This window comes from Prionailurus bengalensis, chromosome C2, assembly GCF_016509475.1.
Source record: "Prionailurus bengalensis isolate Pbe53 chromosome C2, Fcat_Pben_1.1_paternal_pri, whole genome shotgun sequence".
In the NCBI taxonomy this organism is placed as follows: Eukaryota; Metazoa; Chordata; class Mammalia; order Carnivora; family Felidae; genus Prionailurus; species Prionailurus bengalensis.
In genome coordinates this window covers 54864883-54885754 of record NC_057350.1, presented here as the reverse complement: position 1 = coordinate 54885754, position 20872 = coordinate 54864883, and the positions used below count along the sequence as shown (strand labels likewise).

The 20872-nt window shown below is 36.4% G+C and overlaps 1 protein-coding gene across 9 annotated transcripts in view; it reads right to left on the bottom strand.

Moving 5' to 3' along the window:
* The window catches only part of BBX (BBX high mobility group box domain containing), a 287506-nt gene that overhangs the window by 160133 nt on the left and 106501 nt on the right, over positions 1-20872 (bottom strand). For 8 of the 9 annotated variants that reach the window (XM_043594058.1, XM_043594064.1, XM_043594060.1 and 5 more), the window contains one exon: positions 13810-13883. The gene's annotated coding sequence lies outside the window, so the exon portion shown is untranslated. Of the gene's footprint in view, positions 1-13602; positions 13766-13809; positions 13884-20872 lie in introns of those variants that run through there. The other variant, XM_043594061.1, reaches the window with a different exon arrangement.

The following is a 20872-nucleotide window of genomic DNA, read 5'->3' as shown; positions in this document are numbered from 1 at the left end:
AGCATTTCTATTCTAATCCCAAACATACTACTTCTACACACCTATGTAAAAAATAAATATTACATCTGTACACACAAACGTAAAAGGATACCTGAGTATGTGAGAATAATCCCCAGACAGTATGGTGGTGTGCTTAAGACACAAACCCTGCAGCCAGACTGCCAGAGTTTGAATTCCCACTCTGCAACTTATTAGCAGTGTGACCTCAGGCAGATCACTAACCTCTCTGTGTTTCAGTTTCCTTATCTACAAAATGTGAATAGAAGAGACACCTACCAATAGCAATGTTTTATATCTTGATAGGTACTTGGGTTACACAGGTGTATGCATTTATCAAAACTCAGAGAATGTACATTTAAGATTTGTGCACTTCACTAAATGTAAATTTTGTATTAACAAGTTGTAAATATTGAACTGTATTCCATAATAGGTATGCTGAAGTATTTACAGAGGTGTAGTGATATCTTTAGTTTACTTGCAACTAAGTCAAAAATGAACTGATGATGGATAGGTTACAGATATGTAATAAAATAAGTATAATTAAAATGTTAACAGTCAAATCTAAATGGTGAGTATATGAGTGTATAATGATGTTTGAAAAGTTCATAATAAAATATTGGAGGAAATAAATCCACCTCTCATAGAGCTGATGTGAAAATTAACATATATACATAATGGCATTAAATACACAGAAAAGTACCTGATAACCAATAATGGCAAATGGCAATATGTTCAAACAAATGAAAGTGATCTCTTCTTCCCTACTTGGAGGAAAAGGCTAAGAAAATAATGAGAAGTTGAGCCCCCACACCAGAATGAATTGTTGCCATCAAGGGTGTTAAATATAGCTCAACTTTCAAGTAATTCACAAAACTGCATGGGCCACGTAGAGAACATGGTCTTGAAAGTCAGAAAATGCTGATTTGAATCTTGGCTCTGTTTTTAATTAGCCAAAAAGCTCAGACAATTTCAAGATTCTAAGCCTCAGTTCCCTCCTATAGAAAATAGGAATAATGATAACTACACATGTCTAGAGTCACTGTGAAGACTAGAAAAACTATATTCTCTCTCTCTCACACACACACACACACACACACAACAGAAGGAAAAATGCAAATGATGACAAGTGGAGTTTTCATCATTAAATCATTACTAGCAATTAGGGTGAGTCTATTTTCTGCAGATGGAAACAAAAGTGGTTACGTATCAGATTCTAACCCAGAAATTTCATATGCAGGTGGCCTACTACTCTGAAGAGCTTTCGACAGGATCTTTATTAAACCAGTGGGCCTTATTTAAAGCATCACTGTACTTAGTGTAAAAGAAGAGCTGGCAATGACAGGGAATTCATTATTCATCCCTCTGTAATGTCAATTATAATATAAGTCCTACAGGAGAGGCATTTATAAAGTAGTTTGCTGATATTTTAAAGAAAGTCACTTCAGTGCATTTGAGGAAATGATATTAGCACCTGGATAAGTTTTGATCTGAAACAGTCTAAGGCAACATATTTAAAGGAAAGAATATTAAAACTACATTTACAGAAGAGGAGTTCCATGCTCCCAGGGAGCAGAACTGTAAGTCATTATAGATTACTCCATGAAAACAGTGGCTCAACATACAGTTTCAGCTAAAAAGACAATCAAGAACATGTAAAACAGGGAATACTGGAAACACTATACAAGTGGCTTCTGCTGCCTTGACCAATCTACAAAAACTGCTTTCCCCAAAGGGCTCCTGAATCACCCTAACCCAAACACTGTTTGGGGCAGTTAGCGCTCTACATTTTCCAACATTTTTGTTGGAAACTCTTCCCCATCTTCTTTGGTACTATACTCTCTTGCTTTTCCCACCACAGATCTGATTGCTTTTCTTTCCTTTAGACTTCTCTTAACAGAGAATAGGTGGGTGTTTTCCAACGTTCTGTCTTAACCAGCCATATTTCCTACTTTCACCAATACTCAGTTTCAAGCTCTACCTCTCCTAAGCTACATTTATCTTTAGCCTGACTCTCTCCCAAACTCTTACCAATTTATAACTACATCCTATACATAATCCCATGGATATCCTCTCTGCATTTCAAATCCAATCCATTCTATACTGTACCCACCCCCTTCCCCAAATCAGCTTCTACCACCATCTCTCTCCTGGTAGCAGTACTGTCTGAACACCCACGCTTAAATTAAAAACCTATCTCAACACCCCCACTGCTTCCTTCCCTCTTATGATACCCTCTGCAGCCTCAGCACAGGTTCTGTCTGTTGCCAAATCCTACGGATTAGTAATTTGGTTCAAGCTACAAGACAGGATGTGTATTCTTTGAGAAACACAGTGAAAGCTGAATTTATAATCATGAAATACACACAGACACACATACACAAGCTGAATAGTTGGTACCAAGCGTTTGAGAAAATCTTCATTGAAGGAATCCTTAAAACTGAGTATCTATTAATATTTGCCCTGCAAATTGGAAAAAAGACTTATTTGATTTTGTGAGTTGAATACCTCAATTTAACATTTTGAACTACATCCAGACAGGGTATAACCTTCATGTCTCTCACAGTGGTTCCATTTACAACATGCAAACGCTATCAGAAGAACAACTTCTTCTTACCTAGGATTTGCTAAGTCCCTTAAACCAATCTTTCCAATGCCTACCTCTTTTCCCTTCCAATCCATCCCTTTTAAATATCACCTGTTCAAAATTTTCCAGTGGCCCATTTGCTTTTAAGGAGAAAAAACAGTAAACTTACCCTGACATTCAAGGTTCTCTTACATTTGGCTTTTCTAGGTTTTCCATTTTACCTTTATACACAGCCCATCCCAAATGGCAAAAGGGGTCTATTAGCTTTGTCCAGACTTTAGTATTTTCCCCTGTAGGTAGTCTTACTTAGTTTTTCTACCTGAGATTTAAGACCTTCCTCAATTCTTAATGAGGTTTGTCTCTCTTTCCTGTTTAGATTTCCCCTATTATCATATTGTAACTCTGACATTGTCTAAAACAATAACTTGCACGTAGTAGTTCCTAAATACTAAATAGTTCCACATAGCACTAAATATTTATTAAACAAACAGAGGAACAGAAAATATATTACTTTATCTTTTACACAAAACATTTTTTCCAGTAAAATGTTCTGGAGACCGTTCAGGCTCTAAAAAGAAACAAAACAGGGCATCTGTGTGGCTCACTTGGTTAAGCGTCTGACTCTTGGGTTTCGGCTCAGGTCATGATCTCACAGGTCATGATCTCACAGTTCATGAGTTTGAGTCCTGTATTGGGCTCTGCGTGGACAGTGTGGAGGCTGCTTGGGATTCTCTCTCTTTCCCCTCTCCCCCTGCTTCTCTCTCTCTCTTTCTCTCTCTCAAAAATAAATATACTTTAAAAAAAATTAAAGAAATAAGACAGAGCTGAAGAATGCAAACATGCTCATAGATGGGCTAGAAAGGTTTAGAATTTTAATATACACTAATAATTGGAAAAGTATATAATAAGTCTATAAAATTCATGGTTTTTATGGTTAGAATGCACACATAATCAACTAGGAAAAGGCAAAATTGCTATAAAAAGACCACAAACACCTAACACATTCATGCTAGCTTACAGAACAGCTTTTAGAAGGAATCAGGTATTTTCACAGATACTAAATTATCTTCAAAACAACCTTAGATATATCAATTACAGAAATATTCAAAATTAATAAATATGTCAATTATATTCAAAATTAATTAGTATACCTACTGATATTAGTGACAAAGACCAAGTTGTATTAGTTCATGCTCATGTGCATGAAAATTATTATGAAATAAGTACTTTCACAGAGTTAGCATTTTCTGCAAATGTAGGAAAATACTTGCTTCTCTTGGATCAATTAGTTGTGAAATGTTAAACCAGTGACCTAAAAATGAAGGGAAATTTTGCTTCTCTAATTTATGAATAAACTAGTAGAGTTAACTCATGACTGAATTAGGTATTTAAATTTTTTAAATGTTTTATAGTTATCAGGTTCAGAGAACCAATTTATGAAATGGCTGTCATACTTTAAAAGCCATTAAGAATTCATAATACATTTCGTTGTCTTGCTAAAATAGTATTTGAAAAAAAAAAGTTTATAAAACTTTACTGTAATACTTAAATAATTTGTTTCAGGTAATAATTGTTAATACCAAGAATATAAAGCAATAATAATCCTAAAGTAACTACAATCCACTTAATGATAGATGACATCAACATTTTCATATGCTTGAGTTTTGATTAGGTTTTAATAAATTGCAAAACAAACTGGGGGAAATCTAAAAATCAAACCTCTATCACATATGACTGTGTGGAAAATATTTTAAAGTATCTAACCATATAAAGCACAAACATTATTCTTGCCTAATGATTCAAATCAAGTCCATCCTGTATTCAATAAAGACTTCCAATGTAATAAAGATGCGTACACGATGAAGCTGGACATTTCTTTTATTGTGAATGGAGACAATAAAATGCCTGAAATTCAATTTCAAGGAATGGTTAAGAAGCCAAAAGGTCAAATTCCACTTTTTACTTACTGTCCATTTTGAGAACAAACACATTTTCTCAACAGTGCCTGTCAAGTTCTGGATTGGCATTGCATCTTCTGGCATTTTTAATCCTCACAACAACCTTGTATGATCAGTATTCCCTCCATTTCACAGATGAACCTAGGTAACTTTCCCACAACCCAATCACAGTAAAAGCAGACTCAGGTTAGTCTTGAGTCCATCTGAATCCACAGCCCTCATTTCTAAGGATCAAGCTACAGCTCAAACAAACAAAAGTGACACATTTAAATCTGTCTTCCATAAGAAAACCTTTACGTTTTTGCCTATCCATATTAATCTCCAGGAAGCAATAGTGAGTATTTATGCAGTTGACAATCTAGAGGCAAGAATAAGAATGTGTATAAGCAATATGAAGTAAAACTTCTAGAGTATTTTTTTCTTAGGCGCATTATAAATTCTAATGTATGAAATATTTTATTACAATAGAAATAATCCATAAAAAATTCTAGGATTGTGATGATTAAAACTCATAAAAAGAGACAAAACTGGTACACCTTTACCATCAACAAGATAGATTATAAAAGCCTTATTAGAGAGATTTATCTTATGTTCTCTAAAAAGCGAAACTCTTCAGTGACTACTAAAGGCAACACCTACCATTTTAAGAGAAACAACTAACGTTTCAAACCTGAAAGCTATCATTCCTTTAAAAAGGGTTCACATCACCAAATGAATTGAACCATGAGTCATATGCTTCCTCAAACAGCGAGACAAAACCACTGCTACAGCAAGAGCTTTGTTATTTCACAAGGAGATGGTCTGCGGCTACTGATTTCAAACTTTACCATTGTCTCTTTTACATTATCATGTACCTAATGTGAAGACTTGGGAGCTCTAATAATGCTGAAAACACAGTAGGTATTCAAAACTATTTTGAGGGCATGGTTCAGAGTTTCATGTATGTGTCCATCCAGGTGGTGCCTGGATGGACAGAAGGACATACACTACTCTGTGCATGCATGCACCTCACATTTTGTAGGTTTCAGTGTCTCTCTACTTTGGCAATTCTTCATTGGAATTAGTGTGGCAGAACTGAGAATGTTTTAGGACAGTGTTCATCAGATAAACGGTAGCCTTTTATTATTTAAGCCTTCTTTAGAGCCACTTCCTCCCCATGCAGCTGGCTCTCTCAAGAAACCTGTGCACTGTAAGTGCCTAATGGCAATGTTTAGTGCCTTAAAACATCACCTGAAGTGGACCACTTCGGCCATGAAGAGACACTTGATAATAAATGGTCTTACAGTAAATGTTAAGGAACCCTGAAATAGTTACATGATTTAGCTGCTTTTTAAGAATAGTAATGGCAGAGGCAGAACAACTGCAAACTAAACTAAGCAAATTGTACAAGTCTATATAAAACCAAGACACAACATTCTTATCCATCATCTTCACAGATTAACTCAAATACAGAAATGCCCTAAAGATAAACACCACCACTGCCCTCCCCCTGCCCTGCAAGAATAAAACACCTAACTGTGGACTTCAGCTTACATTTTTGGTATGTATTAACTGAATCCAGGTACCATACACACAGCATCTCTTCAAGCCCCGTTGAACCAACTTCCCTTCCCTAAATCTCAGACATTCACATGCATTCCACTCGCAGGGCTGCTGATTGACTGTTAGGGAAGTACTTGGCAAAGGTCTTAATAAACCTTGTTGACTCGATGCATGCTATAAAGGAGTCAATAGGCACCCAGAAACTTTCTGCTGCTCATTTTAAGTTCTTCAGCCCTTTTAACATTTATTGATTATAGGACTAACTGCCAACTGAAAAGCACAGAGAGACTTTTACTTTTGAAGAATGGCTTAATTCTCCCTCAATTCAGACTGGGAAAAATAATTATCTGCAGGTAGACCAGGGGATGCATATTAACACCAAGTTCAATGAATATAGGGTCAACGAAACATGAATTCTGGTAATACTACTTTATCAAATGTTTACTAAACAAAACAACTTCCATATGCCAAACACGGTTTCCAGATTTGGGGGATGCAGCCATGAACAAAAAGACTCCAGTGTAAAACTAAGGAACTTAGTTTCTTGAAGAGGTTATATGAAGAAACTATATGCATACACTCATACATACTTACTACTTACACTTAAATGTGTACATACAGAATATCCAGTAAATGCAGTATATATTTTACACTAAAATACACGGAAATTTTGACAAGTATGTTATGAGAAATTTGGCGCCATTAGATCCATTTATTTTCCTGGGAAAACACACTTCTCTATAATAGAGATCAAAGGGAATACCAATGTCAGGATAAAAATACTTAATTTAGGGGTGTCTGGGTGGCTTAGTTGGTTGAGCATCAGCCTCTTGATTTTGGCTCAGGTCATGATCCTAGGATCATGGGGATTCAGCCCCACAAGGCATGGAGCCTGCTTGGGATTCTCTCTCTCTCTCTCTCTCTCTCTCTCTCTCTCTCTCTCTCTCTCTCTCCCCCTCCCTCTGCCCCTCTTTTCCCCACCTTCTCTCTCTAAAACAAACAAAAATTAAATGAAAAAAATAAAAATTTAATTTATTCCTGACATTTCAGGGAAGTATTAATGCATGGAATGAAGTCATGCCTGAATTTATACTGTCCTTAACTAGTAAATACCATAATCAGTAGACTAATTTTATTGTTCAGAAGAAATATTCTACTAAAATGTACTGTATACAAGGCTTTTGAGTTTGAGTCATTCTTGTAAATAGTTTTAGAGTGAAATTGAAATCAAAAGTAGATAAGAATCAAGGGGCACCTGGAAGGTCAGTTAGTTAAGCATCTAAACCTTGATTTCTGCTCATGTCATGATCTCCTATTCATGAGATCAAGCCCCAAGTTGGGCTCTATGCTGACAGTACAGAGCCTACTTGTGATTCTTTCTCTCCCTCTCTTTCTGCCTCTCCCCTGCTTACTTGCACATGTGCCATGTAGTCTCTCATAAACAAACATTTTTTAAAATCTTTAAAAAAATGGGGCACCTGGATAGCTCAGTCAGCTGAATGTCCAACTTCGACTCGAGTCATGATCTCACAGTTCATGAGTTTGAGCCCCACGTCAGGCTCTGTGCTGACAGCTTGGAGCCTGGAACCTGTTTCTGATTCTGTGTGTGTGTGTGTGTGTGTGTGTGTGTGTGTGTGTGTGTCTCCACCCCTCCCCTGCTCACGCTCTGTCTCTCTCAAAAACAAACATTAAAAAAAACAACCTTAATAAAAAGTAAATAAGAGTTAAAATACCTTTCAACCAATTAAACTAACATCCACAAAATTAGACCACTGCTCAATGGCTTATCCTTTAGTCTATAAATACACAAGGTGAGATGATAAATTTTATAAATCAATTTAAAATTATTTTTACACGAAGATGTTTAAGTCTCCGAATTTTGTTTCTTTTGATTAAATTTTCTGTTTTAGATAGGCATCAAATCATCAGAAACTGAAATTATTCAAGAGATACAATAGGTACACTTACAATAATTCAAAGATAAAACTAAGAGACTTAGGTGGAGTCTATATCAATATCCAACAAGTAAATGTACTATTAACCTATAACGAATCTCAAACATCCACCAATTGATTTATCTAATAGAAAAGGTACACTATATATAGAAAGAAAGTACTACACAGATGGTCAATGAATTATATTTAGACTATTATTTGAGAAATCCTAGCAATCATTACCTGACTTATGAGCTGATATCTGAGGAAAGGAGAGAAGAAGAAGGAAAAAAGGGATAAAAAAGGGAGTGAGGGAGGTAAACACGTAGATATAACAGGGAGACATAACAGATTTAGGACTTCTTGACTTCTGTTGGCATTACTTTAAATACACAATCTTTTCTTTCCATTTGCCAAAATCTTAAGTATAGCTGACTCTTGATCAATATGTGCGTCCACATATACACAAAATTGTTTTGACAAATACAGTGCAGTACTGGAAATATATTTTCTCTCCCTTATGATTTTCCTAATAACATTTTCTTTTCACTAGCTTGCTTTATTATGGCATATAATAATTTATTAATATATTTATTATTAAATTTTGATAAGTTAAAATTTATTATGCCATATAATACATAAAACACACAAAATATGTGTTAATTGACTTTATGTTACAGGTTAAGTTTCTGGTCAACAGTGGGCTGTTAGTAGGCAAGTTTTTGTGGAGTCAAAAGTTACACACAGATTTTCAACCTGCAAGCGGTTGGTGCTCCTAATAACGGCGTTATTCAAAGGACAACTCTACATGCCATTTCCCTGTTTGAGTTCACAAACAACTCAAAGTAAAAGAACACTGCCTAGAAAAATGTGAATTGGCTTGATTATAGTAAACAGAAAAAGGTATAACCCAAAAGAGTAATTGAGTTACTCTTCATACTAATTTTCAAATATATTCTATTCCTATAAGCAATGAATACACATGGAAATCAACTTTTCAATGATGTAATTCCTCCATTATACAAATCACTCTGATTTTCAGTTCTTAGACTTGATTCTTTCACTTGTAAGAAACTCATTTTCATGCATGGTGACTTCAAAGTGGAAGAAATATGAATTAGTGATTCCAAATGTCTCTCACCTCAAAGATACATTGATATTTTTAGAATTTTAAACTGTAATAAGTGAGGTTTTTTGTTTATAGATTCATAGAAAGTATTTTTTTTAACCTTCACTTCACTCTTCGGTACAAAAAAGTGATTACTTCTGTTATGAACTGACTTAATAGCCCTCAAATTCAGAGGGTGAAGCCCCACATCCTAATGTGACTGTACTTGGAGATAGGCCTGAAAAGTAGGTAAAGGTCAAGTAAGATCATAGAGTAGGACCACTATCCAACAGAACTAGTGTCCTGTTAAGAAGAGGAAGAGACCCCAGAGCTTGCTACTCCACACGCACAGAGAAATGTCCATGTGGTACACAGCAAGAAGGTGGCCATCTACAAGCCAGGAAGGGAGACCTCAGCAAAAACAGAATTTGCCTGTATCCTGTTCATGATGGACTTTAGACCACAGAACTGTGAGAAAATAAAACCCTGTTGTCTGAGCCACCCAGTCTGTGGTATTTTATTATGGCAGCACAAGAAGACTAGATCGTCTCTAAAACTAAAGAGCTTACAATTTTTAGGTAGTTTTTACTGATAATCCAGTCGAATAACAGACAGTTACAATGATGATCCATTTATACAGGCACCTGGGTGGTTCAGTCAACTGAGTGTCCACTCTTGATTTCAGCTCAGGTCATGATCATAGAGTCGTGGGATGGAGCCCCATGTTAGGCACTGTGCCAAGTGGGGAGCCTACTTAGGATTCTATGTCTCTCTCCTTCTACCCCTCTCCCCACCTGCATGCACACACTCTCCCTCTAAATTAAAACGAAAAAAAAAAAAAAAGACAACCCATTTATAAAGTGAAGAATTTGGAACAATTTGAAGAGTAATTTACTCCCTCAAATTATTTTACATGTTTTCCTAAATTAAACAAATGAAACTGTCATTTTAGAGACAGCATGCAGCTTTGACCCATAAGAGGTATCAACTATGGTGTACCTGATTCTGAGAGTAGGAGGGGATAATAACAATAGAGAAGGTCTTGAAGGAGTCTAAATAATTTAACCCTCATTAGAAAATAGAAACAGGAAGCTCTCTCTGCCCTTGGGTGCTGTCCCCATGTTTTAATAAAAATACATTTTTCCACTGAAACAAACAAAAAAAGGAAAATTGTTACATAAAATCTTGATAGAAATGTTGATTCTTTTGACACCAAACGGCATTTACTCTACATGGTAAAGAAAATTTCATTGGAACTCTCTCCTGTTCTTGTACCTTGCATCAAGATTTCATCAAATGTGATTTAATCCAGACCTTATTACTATTCAGAGTGAAGGGCACATATCTACATTTGGCAGTCACACTGTCCTTAAAACTCCTGTATTTTCAGTGTAAGAAGTGAATTATTAGATCATAGGGTGGGTTAATATTTCTGCAGGATTTACTCTTTCTCTTGCTGTTAAGAATAAAGCCACTCTGGGACACGTGGATGGCTCAGTAGGTTAAGCGTCTGACTCCTGACATCAGTTCAGGTCGTGATCTCATGGTCCTGATATCAAGCCCCAGGTCAGGCTCCACACCGATAGCACAGAGCCTGCTTAGGATGCTCTCTTTCTTCCTCTCTCTGCCCCTCCCCCACTCACACACTTGCTCTCTCTCTCTCTCAAAATAAATGAACTTCAAAAAATAATAGTAATAAAGCCAAAACCACTCTGTACTTTCAGTAGAACTGTAGGAGAATATATAGGTTCTTACACATTAAGGACAATATATTAAAACACCTTGGAGGTATGCTTCTGTGTTTATATATAAATATACACACATTTTACATATATATACACTGTCAGATGTCTGTGAAAGGTATTTTATAGTGCATTCAAGATTCTTAAACTCTGACCACAATTTTCTTTTTTTAACTACCATTTCTTGAGTGCTTCCTATGTGCCAGGTGCTACATCAGGCATTTGGCATACTTTTTTTAATTCTCACAGTCCTACAAGGTAGAGATCAATACAAATAAGTCTCTTAAATATACTAGAACCCCTTACTCTATGATGGGACAAGTTCCAATGCTTGAAACATCAATAAACTCCTTAGAACTTGTCACAGATAGGGTAACATAGTTCACTGTATTCTTTTTGGATTAATAAAAATGAAGGGATTCGTGGTCAAATAATTTGACATGTTAAAGAGATTCACTATAAAGAATGAATGGACATTTGGAAGCTTAAAATACTACATGCACTCTGTCTCTCCAAAAGAGCCATAGGTTCAGATATTACAGGTAAAATATGCACTGTGCATCCCAATCAGCCTTTCCTTGACCATGGGACATGTTTTGGCTAATGAAATGAGAGGTAGTGACATGTACCACTTACAACCAACAGTTTTTCATGTTTCCACAATCATTCCTTTTTCTTCTTCCACTTTAAGAGTTATCCATCCCAGGGGCACCTGGGTGGCTCTGTCGGTTAAGTGTCTGACTCTTGATTTCAGCTCATGTCATGATCTCACGGTTCATGAGTTTGAGCCCCGCCTTGGGCTCCAGGCTGACAGCACAGAGACTGCTTGGGATTTTCTCTCTCTCTCTCTCTCTGCCCCTTCCCTGCTCGTGCTCTCACTCTCAAAATAAATAAATAAACGAAGGAGAAGGAAAAGAAAAGGAAAGAAAAGAAAGAAAGTTCTGTATCCCAGAAAGGTTGTTTCTTTAGGTTTGGTCCAGGGACAAAGAGGACATTGAGCACAGTGGCAGCTGATTCATCAAGAACATGAACAAGAGTGAGAAATAAATTTTTACTGCTATAAACCACTCAGATTTGGGAATTCTTTGGATAATGAAACATAACTTTGCCTAAACTGAATGATACATCATGTTTCCTATATTTATTGGACTCTAGCATCTTTTTGCCATGTAACATCTTCCAGGATCTGCTTCCTAAATTACTCTTGGTTTCACACGGCATCTTTTCTGTTTCTTAGTTAATACTGTATTTAAGATGATCATAAATGTAAGCTAGAAGTATATAGTGTTAGTCATCTTCATTTAGGCTTCTTAAATTTTATCAGCAATTTGAATTTATGTCAGTTTCTTATAGTCAATAAAAAACATTTTATTGAAATTATCTGATTAACATTCAGAAATCACAGATCAGAGGGCTACTTAAGTCAAGACCACCATACTAATGCTGATGAACAATTTAGTTTCCTGAACAGATCAGATAAAGTTTCCAGCTTTACTTTCTAGATATGTATTCATATTTAGCAAATTCAGAATACTGCCACAAATTTAATTTTCGTTAGGCCTCACTATATTCAACTCCCTTCAGGATTAACAATGGAGAAGAACAAATTTAAAATTTCAGTATCAATATTCAAATATCTATAGTCTATTCTGCTGACCCAGTAAAACCAAAATCAACTGTGCACTAAACTGGCAGTCTTAAATCCAGAATCTGTATTTGAAACTTAATTGTGCCTTCAAGGATAGCACAGAAAGGAGGAAAAATGATAACCGAGTCCCAACTTCTCAATGGCATTTAAGATTTTGCTGGCACTTAAATATCCAAGTAAATAGACATTCAAGCTAAGGTGTACATGGGTTACTTACTGCATGTACAATCTTAGACAATGACATTCAGCAGAAGGGCTCAGAAGCCTTACATTTATACCCACGTCATAAAAGCAATATTCAATCATATACTTACTAAAACATGAAGGTAGCCACAGATATTCTAGACAGATTTGAAAAGCTAACAAATCAAAATAATTAAAAACAGGAAAAGATTTAAGATTTTCTATTAATCAGAAAATTAACGAATAAGTTCATAAAATAAACCCTAAAAACTACAACTAAACAATATCTACTAGATTTGTTCATTTTAATTTACATCAAATTCCTGTCTTTAAAACATCAGTTCACCACAAAGTGTTCAGACATCAGCAATCACACCTTCGAGTCACAGAAAGAGACAACTCTATGCATTTAAGTAGCCATTATTAAGATTAATCTTAAAATACTATTGCCATATCTTAAACCCATTTAAAAAAAACTCTTCTCCTCTGAAAGTAACTTATATACAAGAGGACAGAGTTATAGTATCTGTGAGTTTTAGAGTTTGGTATAATTTGTCACATATATATTTTACAATCTCAAGTTTTTCTTCGCTGTGTGGTTTTCATATTCAAACAGTTTCATAATGCTGCTACACCTGCCTCTATTATTTTTAACAGATCAAAAAAATACTCCATAATGCTCTGATACAAATTCATTTTTCAATTAAAGCCAAAGGCAGTGCAAACAAAAATAACTTATGGGGACTAGACCCATTTAATACTTATTTAGGTACATAACCTCTACATATTCAGGACTTGAATAAATTGGACGTTCCGCCAACAGGTCATTACTGTGGGGAAACTAATCAGAGATTTTGACATAATTTTTTTAAATTCATGATTTTAAAGGAAAATTTAACTTACTTGATGATGGAGATTAAAATGTCACTTTAAAAAAAAGTGATTCACTAAAAAAGACAAAAACCACACAAAGGTATCACCCTTCCCTGATCATCATGGAAGGTGAATGTATCAGATAGGAAAAAGCGGAGACCAGCTTGGACAGCACATAGTTCTTGCCGGCTTCACTGCTTCCAGCTAAGTATGATGCACCTGTGATGCTGCTCTTACCGGTCAAGTCAAGACTTTCCATTGTGATTTGAATGGAACATCAGAATTTCCAGCTTCTGTGATGCAGCAGGATTCTGTGAAAGACCAAACGCAAATGGTGAGTCGTGAAGGACTTTCAAAAAAGCTGACACTTCTTGTCCTTTAGCAAAATTATACCCCCAAAATGAGTACTGGCCAAACAACCAAAACAGGCAAATTAATAAAAATTCCTATGCTAACACGATTTAGAGAAAGTGGCCTAAAATGTTTATGGTCAATTTTAATTTAACAAAAGACAGTCACTAAAATTATTCAACGGAAATTCTGAGATTAAAGTTATAGATAGGCAATAACTTGTCAGGTTTTTGGCTAAAATCAAGTGTAGAATTACACACAAATCCACTGGAAAAACAGGACATTAAACTGACATTCTAACTAGATACAAGTTATTTTAAATGACTGGTCCAATCCAACCAGATAAACTGTGGTTCAGGTATTAATCTTATAATTTTTCTTTTAAATGTTTTAAAGATGAGTGAAGCAACACAGTTTTGTTTTATTTTGTTTTTTTTTTTTTAAGGTGAGGAGTAAGGGGAGATGTCCACAGAGAAAAAAATGTTACCAAAAAAATTACTTTCTAGCTAAAAGTGATGAAGTAAACATAGGAAAGAGGATCAAAATCAGCAAAAGGTTGTCCACAAAAACTAAATGGAACATTTGACATTAATAATACTGCAAATATAGACATATACCTAAGTTGTATCACTTTTAAGAATTCAGTTACTTCAGTTTCTAGGTGAGATACATTTGTTTAGTTGCTAGGATGCTCTAATGGTAATACTAAAATCACATTCAACTAAGACAGAATTTCTTACCCCTTTGCCAGTTGTATTTCTTTACAATCAGCAAGCTACTCTGTACTCTAGAAACTGGATATCATGTACTGGCTTACAGCTCTATCAATATTATTAGTCATTTTGTGACATAACTCAAGCTTTTTACCGAATCAGCCATTATGACATGGAAGCACTTAAATTAAATATCAAAAATATGTAATGATTCATCTGAGTAATCCTATCTAGACTTAAGACAATTCAGTTACAACCCAGTGCTATTGAAGAAAACAGCTGCAAACAATGAACAAAATATTAAATGGTCTCATGTGGCTTCATACAAGTTACTACTCATACACCCATATTTTTTAAAACAAGAGTATGGATGAAATGATAAATCCAGATCTTTGAAGCAAACTACAAAGGACCCATATGAATACTTTCAAATTAAATGACTGTGTTTTTACTAAGTGTACAATTCCAAAAACCAAGTAGTGGTGTAGAGTCTATTATTAGCTATCATAAAATAGACAACTGACATTTTTTAAAATACTATTTAAAAAAATTCATTATCTCATATATTTAATCACCTAATTTTTTTCATATAAACCCAAAAGTCAATATAGAAAAGAAACATTAAAATAAACACTGTTAAAAAAAAAAAGAAAGAAAAGAAAAACACTGTAAAAAATAGGTAAAAATCATTAATAAATAATTATAAAAAACTGTTAGGTAAATAAATTGGTATAAATGAAAAAAAAAATTATACTGCCAAAAATGGGAAAGGAGGGTCCAACATTAATTAACAGTGTGGATTTAATTCTTATTTTGGTTTAAAGATTTGTGTTCTTTTTGGTTTAAGAAGTGGGCACATACTATGTGAGAAATAAAATATGTTAATATATCCTATACACATAACTTCTTTTAGGAGCCAAAAAATAAACTTTCCCTAATCTTTGGGTACCCTTGTCGATGTGTTTGTTCATATAATCAAATACACATATACATATCAAAAAATGGACTCTAGTTACACCTTATTTTGATGATTATTCCATAATTTATCAACTGTGATGCAACTATCTGTGGATAAGTGGGGAGGGACAGTAAGGAGGCGGACTATGCTGTGGCCAGTAGGGGTTTTAAAACTCTTAGGGTAACAGAGAAATGTTGTTGGACTTAACTGACTGGGAGAGAGAAGCCAGGGAATCAGCCACGAAGTAGAGGTCAATTTCAAGGCTGAAGCTTCTGCCTGAGACAGACTCCCTTTGAGTTCTCTGATAGCCAACCTTAGAGACTCCAGATTTTATCTGGTTCTTACAAATGCCCACATGAGTAGCTTCAGAAAAAGCAGTTTCAGCATAAGCTGCTCTGCATGTAAAGTTACAAATACTTCACAAAGTGTTATCATGTGATGGAAATGGGTGGCTGTGTGAGGTGTCAGAGGACAGAGGGGGGCGAGCAGGGAGAAATGCCCAAGGTGCGAACACAACCCTGCAGATTGGGGGCTTGAAGGTGCCCTTCTTCCACAGCCAGGGCAGATTTTCACCTCAGCCAGCTCATGCCTGTGTTTTCTGAGTTCCACTTTGGCTTCTTCTCAACCCTCACTCTCATCCTTAGCTCACACTGCCTCGTTAAGAATCTGTTCTCTTCTCCTTTTCAAGACCTGTTTCCTACCAGTGACCCCGCCACCCCCAGGGGATGCATACCTAGCAGGACTGATCAGGCACAGCTCAGGATTCCCTCTGAGAAACTTCATGGCAGGTGGGAGGGAGAACTATCTATTAAATATCTATTATTTACCTCTTACTGCAAATTGGGCATCTGACTTGGCATTTGAAAAACCTATCTTAAAGAATGGGCCTCAGCAATCACTGAAAGATCCCAAAGCAACTGGCTTTCTGGCACGGCTTACACACTGCCCCTTGGGGTGCTATGTTTTGAAAAGCTTATTATACTAAAATAAGGTGAGGTGCCACTTCTTACAATGAGACAGACTCCCAATTAGTGCTAATGTACAGTATAACATTCAAAGGCACATCATGGTAAAATCCCCTTCTATGCCAACACTGGGTGTTTTGCACCCTGATGTCATTACTAGCCCGTCAGTTCAGAAGAGACTCCAAGGCAACCATGTTGCCCACTTATATGGAAGAATATTTAATCCCCATGAATGACTGCTTTTCTGATGTTTTCATCAATTCTCTGGATAATAGATTAAGCTTTAACTAACTCATTTTCATACATAACCTTAATTCAATCAAGCTCAATAAAAGTCATTCTGGACTGCAATTATTTGCTAAAGAACAATTACATTCAAAGGAAAAAAAATTTGTTAGTCATGATACAATGCATGGTACAGATGTCTCTCCATTTATGGTACCATAAACAACAACAACAAAAATAGCCAAACTAATTGAAAAGGAAATAGATTTTTCCTCATTCTCCTGAAAAATAGAATACTCTTGGTTTTACACCTGAAGAAAACAAAATGGAGAACCCAAGAAAGCACCTTTGAAAATTATTACTTCCAATGTTTATGCTTTGAGACTGCATTTCTTTTCTTTTTTTTTTTCTTTTTTTTTTTTTTTTTTCAACGTTTATTTATTTTTGGGACAGAGAGAGACAGAGCATGAACGGGGGAGGGGCAGAGAGAGAGGGAGACACAGAGTCGGAAACAGGCTCCAGGCTCTGAGCCATCAGCCCAGAGCCCGACGCGGGGCTCAAACTCACAGACGGCGAGATCGTGACCTGGCTGAAGTCGGACGCTTAACCGACTGCGCCACCCAGGCGCCCCGAGACTGCATTTCTAATCTGAGAGTCAGCATGACCTCTGAAAGCCAAAACAAGTCCAAGTCACAAAAAATAGTCTTAATACTCACTCTTTTACTAAATCTTTCACTGGTTTCCTCCATTTCCCCAGCAACATGTATTCCACTCCCCATAGGTTATGATGTAGGTTTTCTTAAAAGATTTTTTCTGTCTTAAAACTACTTCTTTACATGAGTACAATTCTTATATTTTCCTCAATTCACTCTTTTATATACTACATGCTTACAAATAAAACTTAAATACAAACTCCAAGCTATTACTTCTGTGTAATATATCATTATTTGTAGTCTAAAAGATTCTCACTGGGGTGCCTGGGTGGCTCAGTTGGTTAAGCATCTGGCTTCTGCTCAGGTCATGACCTCAAAATTGGTGGGTTTGAGCCCCACATCAGGCTCTGTGCTCACAGCTCAGAGCCTGGAGCCTGCTTCAGAATCTGTGTCTCCCTCTCTCTCTGCCCCTTCCCCACTCATGATCTCTCTCTCTCTCTAAAGGAATAAACATTTAAAAAAAATTTAAAAATAAATAAATAAAAGATTCTCACTGATTTAACAAAAGCCTTCCCTGTCCTGTGTGTGCCTAAGGTCTTCACCCAATCTCCTCAATAGTGGCATCACACACATTATTCAATAGTACAGTACTGAAAATGCACATCAGCTGTTTTGCAATTGGGGGCAATGAATTCCATGCTTTAGGTCACTGTGGTTCACCCATAGGCCAAAGGATGCTTTTCCTAGAAATAATAAGCTGATAGTCTGACCTCCAGTTAAATCACTTCCTGAAATAAAATATCTTCATATAGACAAAGATAACTGCAGATATATACTTACACACACACACACACACATACATACATACAAATCTACACATACACACATATATATGCTTTTTAACAAGTGCTGTCTTTATTCATACAATATATTGCCAACACTTTCGTTAAAATCTTTATACTTGAAGCTTAAACCACAGCTATTTCACAGGCATTTTTGGCCAGGCACCAATCTTTAACAGAAATTACAACTGTCAGCTATACTGAAAATGGAAATCTCTTAAGAGAAAATGCAAATTTGAAGTACCTCTCTGTCATCTTCCCACGTAGGCCCTTGCATTTCCTCATGACCCAGGGCCTTTAGGGTAAGGAACTTTACATATAGTATAGTAATACAGGCAAAACAAGAGTTCTCTAGATATCTAAGTCATTACAGATTTGTCCATCTGTTTGGAATTCCCAGTAAGCTGTTAGAAAACACTAGCAGGCAGAGACAAAAAATTCTAGAAATCATTGTTTGACATGGACCTCTTATGATAGCAAGATGAAATATTTGGAGGACACCTGGGTGGCCGGTTCAGTCAGTTAAGCTTCCCATTCCTGATTTCAGTTCAGGTCATGATCTCACTGTTTGTGAGGTAGAACCCTATGTTGGGCTCGACACTGACAGTACAGGGCCTGCTTGGGATTCTCTCTCTCCCTCTCTTTCTGCCCCTCCCCTACTTGTGCTCTGTCTTTCTCTCAAAATAAATAAATAAACTTTAAAAAAAAAAGATGAAAGGTTTGGAAATCCTCTCCTTTTCAGGACTCAATACTGACCAATTATAAAATTATGCTTTAAAAACTACCTACCATCTATCTATATGCCAACAGCACACAGATACAAATGATATAACCTTTTATAGTTTGAGAAATTATTAATAACTTACCACGTATTAACACTGCAAATAGTAGTGTGTTAGTTGCTGGTTTTTAGAAACTGATGATCTAGTCGGGTAATCTCTCTCTCTCTCCCCCGTCTCTCTCTTTCTCTCTCTCTCACACACGCACACGCGCACGCACACACACATACACACAATGTTAAATAATAGTAGAGAAAAATGCATGCCAAAATGGTAAACAAAGAATTCAAACCAGTTAGGATGCACAAGGGAATCTACGCGGGAAGTGACTAAAGCTGGCACCTGAAGCTGAAGCGTGGCAATTTGGGATATGGGGAGACAGCAGATGAGGGGTGTGTTACAGGCACGGGATGAGCCAAAGTTCAGTACTGGGAAGAAGCATGCTGGAAGGGACAGGAAGCAGATCTAGCTGAAGTGCAGGGTTCATATCAGAAAGTGGAACATGAAACGTGGGCCGATGAGAAAGTAATGCAATTTGCTTTTTTTTTTTTCCCTCTCCATCGTCTCAAAGAATAGAGTACAGTTACCAGCATGGTGTTCTGCAAAGCACACTGGCCTTAGTTAGGGCCAAACCCTGCATCTACCATTTACCACCCTGCAATTGTAGGTCGATTCCTGGGGCTCTCTGAGCCTCCATTCCTCACCTTCAAAATGAAGATAACAATCCCTCCACTTCTAAAGGTTGCCTTAAATTATTAGAAGATACAGATACTCAGGGCTTGGCATACAGTAAATGTTCAATAAATGTCCGTAATCTCACTGGAGTTAAAACTAAATGACAGAAAAGCATTTAATAAGTTACATTGTGAACACACTGAAATTTGCCTTGAATATTCTCAGCATTTGGATGCTAGTAAATTGCCAGTTTTTCCAGTGGGATTTCACTGTAGATTCTGTTTTAATTTAGGTGGTTTTAACATACTTTTAACTCTGACAGTCTGAGAAGCCACTTTTTACTCCTACCAATTTCGAGGTACATTTGCTGATTTGATAATATGGGTATTTCATTATAATGCTCATTTGCCATAAGAATGTTGTTTCAAAGACCATGGTGGAACCATGAATTTCTGCAGTTTCCATAAGTAGAGGTGGAAAATGAGTAGGCATTAGTCCCGTCAGATGGCTTGGCAGGGAAGCAGTGAATGCCTCTTTTATACTCTTGTGAACTACATAAATGTGCCTTTGACCTTCTCAGGCAGGGGAAATTGCACATTTAAGGCAGAAGGAGTTTCACTTCCAGGAAGAGTATAAAAACACGCTTGCTAGCAGCTACATCAGGAATACCAACAGGGAAACCCCAGGTACTTTGGGAAGATTCATTAGCTCTATCAAGCCACTGAGCACCGAGCTGGAAAATATAAGGTTAGGATAATCCCAGCCCTGTGGGATAACCTGCCATACTTTAGGTAGGTTAGACCAAATAAACCCTGCCCTACACACTTCAGGAATTAGCCTGAACCTTTAGGGAGGCGTTCTGTGAATAAAACCCACTGGAGAAGCCTTAGAACCACCTTGTCCTTTGAGGTAAGAAAGGGTTCCTTTAAACCTGCTTTCACTTCAGCAGTAATTTGCAATATACAGAAAGTCACATTTACTTAAACAATTTAGTCCAAAGTCATTCAGTTTTAGGAAGTCAGTCATTTGCAATTTACATAAATGTTAAATGGAAAATATTCTGTTCTGAGAAGTAAAGGGCACTAGCCTTTCCCTTTTTTCCCTTAATTAACTAATTAAATAGCACAATTTAAAGAAAT